This window comes from Nycticebus coucang, chromosome 3 (assembly GCF_027406575.1).
Source record: "Nycticebus coucang isolate mNycCou1 chromosome 3, mNycCou1.pri, whole genome shotgun sequence".
NCBI lineage: Eukaryota > Metazoa > Chordata > Mammalia > Primates > Lorisidae > Nycticebus > Nycticebus coucang.
The window spans coordinates 124170682-124183881 of NC_069782.1; the positions used below are offsets into that span (position 1 = coordinate 124170682).

The 13200-nt window shown below is 35.9% G+C and overlaps 1 protein-coding gene across 3 annotated transcripts in view; it reads right to left on the reverse strand.

Moving 5' to 3' along the window:
- Window positions 1–13200, reverse strand: part of LOC128580644 (cytochrome P450 2C3-like) — an 81127-nt gene that overhangs the window by 12511 nt on the left and 55416 nt on the right. The window lies entirely within an intron of this gene.

The following is a 13200-nucleotide window of genomic DNA, read 5'->3' on the forward strand; positions in this document are numbered from 1 at the left end:
ACTAATAACAGTAGTTAGATAGACAAACTCAAAATACTCTAATACCATAAACACTGTGTAAACCACTTATATCTTAAGACAAAATTATTTTAAAAAATAATAAGAACTGATCTGGGCACAGTGGCTCACACCTATAATTTCAGCAACTTGAGAAGCTGAGGCACAAGGATTTTTTAAGTCCAAGAGTTCAAGGCTGCAGTGAGCAATGATCCTGCTGCTGCATGCCAGCCTGAGTGACAGAGTGAGAGTCCCACCTCTAAAATAACAACAACAACTATACTATTTTTGTCAAGACATAGACAATATATAAATGTAAAATGGGGTGGGACTTCAAAAATTCCTAATGTGGAGGGTGATGGAGTTAAAGTGTACAGCTCTTTTAGTTTTTATTTTAGTTTCTCTTCCTATGTTTAGCATCAAAGTTACTATCGGCCTAAATAATTTCTTAAAACAAGGTGTTATAAAAAAGTGTTTTCGTGGGCCTCATGATAACCACAAAATAGTACCTATTAGATATTCCAAAAATAAAAAGCAAGGTTTCAAAACACACTACAGGAACAAATCACCTAACCACAAAAAAAGATAGCAAGAGAAGGAGTGAAAAAGAAACTGTAAAAAGAACCAAAAAACAACTAACAAAATGGCAATAGTAAGAGCTTACATATCAATAAATACCTCAAACACACGTGGATTAAATTTTCCAATTAAAAGACAGAGTGACACAATGAATTTTAAAAAACAAATATAACTATATGAGTATGATGCATGCAAAAAACAAACTTCATCTGTCAGGACTTTCATAGACTGAAAGTGTTGGGAAAGAAAAAGTTATTCTGTGAAAATGAAAACCAAGAGAGCAAGAATGGCAACACAACAGAGGTTTGAACAATGTGGGTCCACTTAAACATGATTTTTATTCCCAAAATAGAGTCAGCCCTCTCTATATGCATGTTCCAAATCTGCAATCAAATACGTATAGAAATATAGGATTCACAGGATGGGAAACCCAGGGGTAGTAACAGCAACCTCCTTTATATGCAGATTTCACAGAGCTGACCTGTGGGACATGAACATGCATGAACTTATATCTGTAAGGGGTTCTGGAACCAATCTCACATGGATATTGTGGGACTGACTGAACTAATATCACATAAACTAGACTTTAAATCAAAAGCTCTAAAAAAGACAAAGGAGGTCACTATATAATGATAAAGGGGTCAGTTTATCAAGAGGATGTAACAATTGTATGCACCCAACATCAGAGCATATATAAAGCAAACATTAATACTTCTAAAGAGAGTTATAGATATCGATTCTGACACAGTAACAGTAGAAATTTAACACCCCCCTTCAGCAATGGACCAATTGTACGGATAAAATAATCAACAAAGAGTGGAGTTGAACTACACTTAAACAAATAGATTTAATAGACATCCATACAACATTCCAGCCAAACCTGGAGAATAGACACTCTGCTCAGCAGCACATGACACATACTTCTAGCAGTATCATACAACAGCCCACAAAAAACCCCCCAACAGCCCTCAAAAAGTTTTTATGAAGTGAAATCAAATCAAGTATTTTTTTTCTGGTCACAATAGAAAACTAGAAAGCAATAACAAAAAGAACTTAGGAAACTATAGAAATGGATGGAAAGTTTTTTTAAAATGCTCCTAAACATACAATGAGTCAATGAAAAGGGGAAAGGACATTTAAGAATCTCTTCAAGTAAATGACAAAGGAAATACAACATACCAAAACTTGTGAGATATAGGAAAACAATACTAAGAGGGAAAGTTATTGCTCAGTGGGTAGGGTGCCTGCCACATATACCAAGGCTGGCGGGTTTGAACCCGGTCCAGGCCAGCAAAAACAATGACAACTGCAACAAAAATAATAGCCAGGCATTGTGGAAGTTACCTGTAGTCTCAGCTGCTTGGGAGGCTGAGGCAAGAGAATCGCTTAAGCCCAAGAGTTTAAGGTTGCTGTGAGCTGTGACTCCACAGCACTCTACCCAGGGCAACATAGTGAGACTCTGTCTCAAAAAAAAAAAAAAAAAAAGGAAGGAAGAAAGAAAAAGAAAGAGAGAAAGAATAATTAATGCCAACATTGAAAAATAGAAAGTTGTCAAATAAACAACCTCTCCTTGCAACTTAATCAACTAAAAAACAAGAAAAAATGTAAAAGACAAAAGGAAAGAAATAATAAAGATTAGAGCCAAAGTAATTTAAATAGAGACTAGGAAAAAAAGACCAATAAAACAGACTTGGGATCGTAAAACATTAAGCATTATTGAAAGACCTTTAGCTAAACAACTGAGATAAAAGAGAGAAGACTCAAAGAAATTTTAAAAATCAGAGATAAAAAAAGAGTCATTACCACTGACACCACACCAAAACAAAAAATCATTAGACACTCTTATGAACCACTGTGACCCATCAAATTGTCAAATCTAAAAGAAATGCACAAAGTCCTGGACACATATCACTTACTGAGATTGAATCAGGAAGAAATGGAAAATCTGAACATAATAATGATGAGTAATAGATTCAAATTAGTAATTAAAAATCTCCCATCATAGAAAAGCCATGACAAATAACTTCATTGTTGAATTCTGCCAAGTATTGAAAAAAAAAGCAATAAATACTAATCCTTCTCAAATTTTTGCAAAAATAGAAAGGGAAGAAATGGCTTGGCACCTGTGGCTCAAGCAGCTAAGGTGCCAGCCACATACACCTGAGCTAGCAGGTTCGAATCCAGCCTAGGCCCACCAAACAACAATGAGGACTGCAACCAAAAAATGGCTGGACATTGTGGCAGGCACCTGTAGTCCCAGCTACTTGGGAGGCGGAGGCAGGAGAATCACTTGAGCCCAGGAGTTGGAGGTTGCTGTGAGCTGTGATGCCACAGCACACTACCCAGGGCGACAGCTTGAGGCTCTGTCTCAAAAAGAGGAAGAAATTTCTTTCAAACACATCATATGAGATCAGCAATACCCTACTACCAAAACTAGACAAGGATGCAACAGAAAAAATAAACTACAGAACAATATCCCCAGTGAACATAGATGCAAAATCCTCAATAAAGTACTAGCAAACTGAATCCAACAACATATTAAAAAGATAATTAAGCATGATCCAGTGGGGGTTAATTCCAGGGATGCAAAGATGGTTCAACATACACAAATAAATAAATGGGATACATCACAAAATGAATGGCAAAAACCATGTGATCATCACAATAGGCACACAAAAAGCAATCTCATAAAACTCAATATCCATTCATGATTTAAAAAAAACTCTCATCAAAATTAGCTATAGAAAGAAACATACCTCAACATAACAAAGGCTATATATAACAAACTCATACCCAACATCATACTGAGTAAAGAAAAGCTGACAACTTTCTCTATAAGAACTGGAACAAGACAAAGATGCCCATTTGACAGTTTTAGACAACATAGTACTAGAAGTCCTGGCCAGAGCAAGAGAACAAAATAAAGAGCATGTAAATTGGGAAAGAGGAAGTTAAATTGGCACTGATTGCAGACAACATAACTTTATATATAAAGAACCCTAACATGGATGGAGCTGGAACATATTCTTCTTAGCAAAGTATCTCAAGAATGGAAGAAAAAGTATCCAATGTACTCAGCCCTACTATGAAACCAATTTATAGCTTTCTTGTAAAAGCTATATCCCAATTATAGCCCAAGAAGAAGGGGAAAGGGGAGAGGGAAGGGAAAGGAGGTGGGAGGCTAGAAGGATGGAGGGTAATTGGTGGAACCACACCTATGGTGCATCTTATAAGGGTACATGTGAAATTTACTAGGTGTAGAATGTAACTATCTTAACACAATAACTAAGAAAATGCCATGAAGGCTATGTTAAACAGTTTGATGAAAATATTTCAAATTGTATATAAAACCAGCACATTGTACCCCATGATTGCATTAATATACACAGCTATGATTTAATTTTTAAAAAACCCTAAAGATTCCACCAAAAAAAAACCCTGCTAGAACTAATAAAATCAGTGAAGTTGTAGGACATAAAATCAATACACAAAAAAACAGTAGTGTTTTGGTAATAGCAAATTGTCTGAAGAAGAAATCAAGAAAACAATCACATCTACAATGAGTACCAAAAATAAAATATTTAGGAAGAAATTTTATCCAAGGAGATGAAAAATTTCTACCATGAAAATTATGAAACATTTAAAAAATTGTAGAAAACACAAATAAATGTTATTAAAGTCCCTATTCATGGATGAGAATAACTAATGTTGCTACAGTGGCATACTACCTAAAGCAATCTACAGATTGAATGCAATCCATATCAAAATAAAGATGATACTCTTCACAGAAATACAAAAGAAAAATTATAAAATGCATGTTGGGGTCTCAAAAAAGCCAAAGCAATCTTAAGCAAAAGGAATAATGGTGGTATTATGCTACCAAACTTCATAACATAGCTCAATGCTATGGTAATGAAAACATCACAGTACTAGCATAAACACAGACACATAGACCAATAGAATACCCAGAAATAAACCCATATATCTACAGCCAACTTATTTTTAACAAAAGTGCCAAATACAATGGGGAAAGGACAGTCTTTCCAATTAATGGTGCTGACAAAACTGGATACCCACATGCAGAACAATGACACTAGACTCTTAACTCTCACCTTACACAAAAATTAAAACTTTAAATGTAATATTTTAAACATTGAAACAATTAGAAGAAAACAGAGGGGAAATTTTCCTTGATGTTGACCTAGACAAGGATTGCTTGGATAAAATTTCAAAAGCACTGACAACAAAAGCAAATCTAGACAAAGGGATTACATAAAACTAAAAGGCTTCCACACAGCAAAGGAAACAATCAACAGAACAAAAAAGACAACCTACAGAATTGGAGAATATATTTGCAAACTATACATCTGATAAGGAGTCAGTATCTAAAATATAAGGAACTCAAACATATCAACAACAAAATATCCAGTTTAAAAAATGGACAAGAGGGAGGTGGAGCATGATGGCAGATGGGACAGATGTTTAGCCCATCTCTCCCAAATCATCAGGTGAGAGTGAGGGGGCTGGGGATCTTTTCCCTGCGTGGAGTGTTGATGTGGATAGGCAGCTAGAGGTGTGCAGCGAATTGGTGAATTGCTGTATTTGAGGTGTAATCCAAAGCCACGAATTCTGCTACAGAAATTTCCCCAGCAGCTGTTGGCACCTGGCAGCCAGCCCCTCTCCCACAGAGGACTGCAGTTCCCAGTTTGTGGGGAAACGTAGGTATTTGATGGAAATTTCGGTGAAGTGTGGATTCCTGAGCAGAATTTGGTGACCAGAAAGGGGTGCTGTTCGGAGCTGCAGGGGGCTAGACAGCCTGATAGAAAATTAAGGGGAAAGGATCCCTCTTGGGGAAACAGACACATTTCGAAATGTCAGAAATGGCGGACACCTTTTCCCAGAACAACAGGTGTGATTAAATACACTGGACTATTCCTAGCAGGGAGAAACTATTAAAGAAACTATTAAAAAACTTCCAAAAAAAAAAAAATGCCCTGGTCCAGATGGCTTGATACCAGAATTCTATCAAACCTTCAAGGAAGAGTTTATTCCTGTACTGCAGATATAAATTGAGGAGGAAGGAATCTTCCCCAACATGTTCTATGACACAAACATCACCTGATACCAAAACCAGAAAAAGACCCAACTAAAAATTTTTTTCGACCAATTTCACTCATGAATATAAATGCAAAAATTCTCAACAAAATTCTAGCCAATAGATTACAGCTTATCATCCAAAAAGTCATACATCGTTATCAAATAGGTTTCATCTCAGGGATGCAAGGCTGGTTTAACATACACAAGTCCATAAACATTATCCACCATATTAACAGAGGCAAAAATAAAGACCATATGATTCTCTCAATACATGCAGAAAAAACATTTGATAAAATCCAGCATCCTTTTCTAACTAGAACACTGCAGAGTATAGGCATAGGTGGCACATTTATGAAACTGATTGAAGCTATCTATGACAAACCCACAGCTAATATTTTACTAAATGGAGTAAAACTGAAAGCTTTTCCTCTTAGAACTGGAACCAGACAAGGCTGTCCTCTGTCACCTTTACTTTTCAACATAGTGCTGGAAATTCTAGCCAACACAATTAGACAAGACAAGGAAATAAAGGGAAACCAAAAGGGAGCAGAGGGGGTCAAACTCTCCCTCTTTGCTGACAACATGATCTTATACTTAGAGAATCCCAAAGACTCAACCACAAGACTCCTGGCAGTCATCAAAAAATACAGTAATGTCTCAGGATATAGAATCAATGTCCACAAGTCAGTAGCCTTTGTATATGCCAATAATAGTCAAGATGAGAAGCTAATTAAGGACACAACTCCCTTCATCATAGTTTCAAAGAAAAAGAAATACCTAGAAATATACCTAACAAAGGAGGTGGAGGACTTTAACAAATGAAAGAACATACCATGCTCATGGCTGGGAAGAATCAACATTGTTAAAATGTCTATACTTCCCAAAGCAATCTACCTATTCAATGCCATTCCTATTAAAATACCAACATCGTACTTTCAAGATTTGGGAAAAAAATGATTCTGCATTTTGTATGGAACCAGAAAAAAAAAAAACAAAACACATAGCTAAGGCAGTTCTTAGTAATAAAAATAAAGCTGGGGGCATCACCATATCAGATTTTAGGCTGTACTACAAAGCCATAGTGGTCAAGACAACATGGTACTGGCACAAAAATAGAGACATAGACACTTGAAATGAAATAGAAAACCAGGAAATGAAACTAACATCTTATAACCACCTGATCTTTGATAAACCAAACAAGAACATACACTGGGGGAAAGACTCCCTATTCAATAAATGGTGTTGGGAGAACTGGATATCCACATGTAAAAGACTGAAACTGGACCCACACCTTTCTCCACTCACAAAAATTGATTCCAGATGGATAAAGGACTTAAATTTAAGGCATGAAACAATAAAAATCCTCCAAGAAAGCATAGGAAAAACACTGGAAGATATTGGCCTGGGGAAAGACTTCATGAAGAAGACTGCCATGGCAATTGCAACAACAACAAAAATAAATAAATGGGACTTAATTAACTGAAAATCTTCTGTACAGCTTAGGAGACAGCAACCAAAGCAAATAGACAACCTACACAATGGGAAATGATATTTGCATATTTTGAATCAAACAAAACCTTGATAACTAGGATCTATAGAGAACTCAAATTAATTCACATGAAAAAAGCTAACAATCCTATATATCAATAAGCAAGAGACATGAATAGAACCTTCTCTAAAGAAGACAGACAAATGGCTAACAAGCATGTGAAAAAATGTTCATCATCCCTATCTATTAGAAAAATGCAAATCAAAACTATCCTGAGATATCATCTAACCCCAGCAAGAATGGCCCACATCACAAAATCTCAAAATTGCAGATGCTTGTGTGGATGTGGAGAGAAGGGAACACTTTTACAGTGCTGGTGGGACTGTAAACTAAAACCTTTTTGGAAGGAAGTATGGAGAAACCTCAAAGCACTCAAGCCAGATCTCCCATTTCATCCTGCAATCCCATTACTGGGCATCTATTCAGAAGGAAAAAAGTCCTTTTATCATAAGGACACTTGCACTAGACTGTTTATTGCAGCTCAATTTACGATCTCCAAAATGTGGAAACAGCCTAAATGCCCACCAACCCAGAAAATGGATTAACAAGCTGTGGTATATGTACACCATGGAATACTGTTCAGCCAATAAAAACAATGGAGACTTTACATTTTTTGTATTAACCTGGATGGAAGTAGAAGACATTATTCTTAGTAAAGCATCACAAGAATGGAGAAGCATGAATCCTGTGTACTCAATTTTGATATGAGGATAATTAATGACAATTAAGGATATGGTGGGGGTTGGGAAAGGGGAGAGCAGAGAGAGAAAGAAGGAGGGATAGGGGAGAAAGGAAGAGAAGAGAGAGGGAAGAAGGGAGGGGGTGGGTTCTTGGAGTGTGCCACACTTTTGGGGGGCAAGACACAATTGCAAGAGGGACTTTGCCTAACAAATGCAGTCAGTGTAATCTGGTTTATTGTACCCTCATTGAATCTCCAACAATAAAAAAAATTTTTTTAAAAGGAAATCAACACATTTTTGGAATGAAACGACAATGAAGACACGAATTAGCAGAACCTCTGGGATACTACACAGGCAGTTCTAAGAGGGAAATTTATAGCACTGCAAGCCTTCCTCAAGAGAACAAAAAGAGAGGAAGTTAACAACTTAATGGAACATCTCAAGCAATTGGAAAAGGAAGAACAGTCCATCCCCAAACCCAGTAGAAGAAAAGAAATAACCAAAATTAGAGCAGAATTAAATGAAATTGAAAACAAGAGAATTATACAACAGATCAATAAATCAAAAAGTTGGTTTTTTGAAAAGGTCAATAAAATAGATAAACCTTTGGCTAACCTAAACAGGAAAAAAGAGTAAAATCTCTAATTTCACCAATCAGAAATGGTAAAGATGAAATAACAACAGACTCCTCAGAAATTCAAAAAATCCTTAATGAATACTACAAGAAACTTTATTCTTAGAAATACAAAAATCTAAAGGAAATCAATGAATACTTGGAAGCACGCCACCTCCCAAGACTTAGCCAGAAGGAAGTGGAAATGTTAAACAGGCCTATATCAAGTTCTGAAATAGCATCAACTATAAAAAATCTTTCTGAAAAGAAGAGCCTGGGACCAGATGGCTTCACGTCAGAATTCTACAAAACCTTTAAAGAGGAACTAGTACCTGTATTACTCAACCTTTTCCAAAATATAGAAAAAGAAGGAATACTACCCAACACATTCTTTTTTTTTTTTTTTTTGAAGCAAACATCACCTTGATCCCCAAACCAGGAAAAGACCCAACAAAAAAAGAAAATTATAGACCAATATCACTAATGCATATTGATGTAAAAATACTCAACAAGATCCTAGCAAACAGAATCCAGTAACACATCAAACAAATTATACACCATGACCAAGTGGGTTTTATCCCAGGGTCTCAAGCTGGTTCAATATATGTAAATCGACAAATATAATATAGCACATAAACAAATTAAAAAACAAAGACCATATGATTCTCTCAATTGATGCGTAAAAAGCTTTTGATAATATCCAGCATCCCTTCATGATCAGAACACTTAAGAAAATTGGTATAGAAGGGATATTTCTTAAACTAATAGTGACCATTTACAACAAACCTACAGCCAATATTGTACTGAATGGAGTTCAATCAAAATCTTTTCCACTCAGATTAGAAACCAGGCAAGGTTGCCCATTGTCTCCACTGCTCTTTAACATTATATTGGAACTTTTAGCCATTGCAATTAGGGAAGAAAAGGCGATCAAGGGTATCCATATAGGGACAGAAGAGATTAAACTTTCACTCTTCGCAGATGATATGATTGTATATCTGGAAAATACCAGGGATTCTACTGAAAAACACTTAGAAGTGATCAAGCTATACGGCAATGTCTCAGGTTACAAAATCAACACTCATAAATCTGTAGCCTTTATATATACCAACAATAGCCAAGCTGAAAAAACAATGAAGGACTCTATTCCATTTACAGTAGTGTCAAAGAAGATGAAATATTTGGGAGTTTACTTGACAAAGGACATGAAAGATCTCTATAACAAAAACTATGAAACTCTAAGAAAAGAAACAGCTGAAGATGTTAACAAATGGAAAAACATACCATGCTCATGGCTGGGAAAAATCAGCCTTGTCAAAATGTCTATACTACCCAAAGTAATATACAATTTTAATGCAATCCCTGTTAAAGCTCCATTGTCATACATTAAAGATCTCAAAAAAATAATACATCATTTTGTATGGAGTCAGGAAAAAACTTGAATAGCCAAGACATTATTCAGAAATAAAAACAAAGCAGGAGGAACTAAGCTACCAGACCTCAGACTATACTATAAATCGATAGTGATCAAAACAGCATGGTACTGACACAAAAACAAAGAGGTAGATGTATGGAACAGAACAAAGAACCAAGAAATAAACCCAGCTACTTACTGTTATTTGATCTTTGACAAGCCTATTAAAAACATTCAGTGGGGAAAAGATTCCCTATTTAACAAATGGTGCTGGATGAACTGGCTAGCTGGTAGAAGATTGAAAATGGACCCACACCTTTCACCATTAACTAAGATAGACTCTCACTGGATTAAAGATTTAAACTTAAGACATGAAACTATAAAAATACTAGAAGAAAGTGCAGGGAAAACTCTTGAAGGAATCAGCCTGGGCAGATATTTTATGAGAAGGACCCCCTGGGCAATTGAAGCAGCATCAAAAATACACTACTGGGACCTGATCAAACTAAAGAACACAATAAGTAAAGCAAGCAGACAGCCCTCAGAATGGGAGAAGATATTTGCAAGATATGTCTCTGACAAAGGTTTAATCACCAGAATCCACAAAGAGCACAAACATATTAGCAAGAAAAGAACAAGTGATCCCATCTCAGTCTGGGCAAGGGACTTAAAGAGAAACTTCTCTGAAGAAGACAGACACATGACCTACAGACACATGAAAAAATGCTCATCATCCTTAATCATCAGAGAAATGCAAATCAAAACTACTTTGAGATATCATTCAACTCCATTAAGATTAGCCCACATCACAAAATCCTAAAACCATAGATGTTGGTGTGGATGTGGAGAAAAAGGAACACTTCTACAATCCTGGTGGGAATGCAAACTAATATGTTCCTTTTGGAAAGATGTTTGGAGAATACTTAGAGATCTAAAAATAGACTTGCCATTTGATCCTCTACCAGGTATATATCCAGAAGACCAAAAATCACATTATAACAAAGATATTTGTACCAGAATGTTTATTGCAGCCCAATTCATTATTGCTAAGTCGTGGGAAAAGCCCATCGACTCACCAATGGATTAATAAATTGTGGTATATGTACACCATGGAATATTATGCAGCCATAAAGAAAGATGGAGACTATACCTCTTTCATGTTTACATGGATGGAGCTGGAAAATATTCTTCTTAGCAAGGTATCTCAAGAATGGAAGAAAAAGTACCCAATGTACTCAGCCCTAATATGAAACTAATTCATAGCTTTCATACAAAAGCTATAACCCAATCTCAGCAGAATATGGGGAAAGGGGCAAGGGAAGGGAGGGAAGAGGGGTGAATGGGTGGAGGGAGGGTAATTAGTGGGTCCACACCTACAGTGTATCTTAAAAGGCTACAGGTGAAATTTACTAAATGCAGAATATAAAAGTCTGAACACAATAATTAAGAAAATGCCATGAAGGCTATGTTAACTAGTTCAATGAAAATATTTCAAACTGTATATAAAACCAGCACATTGTACCTCATGATTGCATTATTGTACACAGCTATGATTTTTAAAAAATTTATATAAAATATTTAAAATTTAAATATGTACATGTTTTAATTAGAATATAAATATATTAAATATTATAATTAAATATGTTTTTAAAAAGGGCAAGAGAAATGAATAGATATTTCTCAGAAAAGACATAAAAATGGCCAAAAATGTTCAGCATCATGAATGATCAGGGAAATGAAAATCAAAATCACAATGACATACCACCTCACTCTAAGTCTCATTCAAAATAAAGAAAAATATCAAAATCAAAAGGTAAGTGTTGGACAATATGTAGAGATATAGAACCCTAATACACTGTCAATGGGAATTAGTACAGCCATTACAGAAAACAGTAGGAAGTTTTCTCAAGGGAAATAAAATCAGTAAGTCAAAAAGCTATCTGCACTCCTATGCATATTGCAGAACTATTCAGAATAGACAAGATATGAAATCAACAAAAATGTTGATCAACAGATGAATAGAAACAAAATGTGGCAGAGATACAAATTTAAATACTCTTCAATGGTAAAAATGAATGAAATTCTGTCATTTACAGCAACATAAATGAACCTGGAGGGCATGATGTTAAGTAAAATAAGCTAGGCATATAAAGAAAAACAACACATGATCTCACTTATAAGTGAAAGCTAAAAAGTGTTCTCAGAGGAGTAAAGGATAGAATAGTGGTTACCAGAAGATGAGAATTGTGGGCACCGGAGGAATGAAAGATTGGCCAATGGGTACAAAACTACAGTTGGATAGAAAGAATAAGTTCTGCTGTTCAATTGCCTAGTAGATATCTAAAGGGAATAATAATGTATCATGTGTTTTAAGATAGCTATAAGAGAGGATTTTGAATATATTCATCTCAAAGAAATATTAAGTGCTTAACGTGATAAGTATGCTAATTACTCTGATTTGATCCTTACACATTTGATATATATGTCAAAGCATCATGTTGTACCACATAAATACATATAATTATTATGTGTAACAAATTTTTCTTTTTTGTTTGTTATCAGTGTATCATGATTGTATTTTTTTCACGAGCCCATGCTGTCTTTTCTTTCTTTTTCTTTTTATTGTTGGGGATTCATTGAGGGTACAAGAAACCAGGTTACACTGATTGCATTTGTTAGGTAAACTCCCTCTTACAATCGTGTCTTGGCCCCAAAAGGTGTGGCACACACCAAGGCCCCACCACTCTCCCTCCTTCCCTCTCTCGGCTCTTCCTTTCCCCACCCCTCCCTCCTTCTTTCTCTCTCTGCTCTCCCCTTCCCCCACCCCCACTATGTCCTTAATTGTCATTAATTGTCCTCATATCAAAATGGATTCATGCTTATCCATTCTTGTGATGCTTTTCTAAGAATAATGTCTTCCACTTCCATCCAGGTTAATACAAAGGCTGTAAAGTCTCCATTTTTTTAAATGGCTGAATAGCATTCCCTGAATAGCATTCCATATACCACAGCTTGTTGGTGGGCATTTAGGCATTTTGGAGATTGTAAATTGAGCTGCAATAAACAGTCTAGTGCCAGTGTCCTTGCAATAAAAGGATTTTTTTTTCTTCTGGGTAGATGCCCAGTAATGGGATTGCAGGATCAAATGGGAGTTCTAGCTTGAGTGCTTTGAGAGTTCTCCATACTTCCTTCAAAACGGCTGTATTGGTTTGCAGTCCCACCAGCAGTGTAAAAGTGTTCCCTTCTCTCCACATCCACACCAGCATCTGCA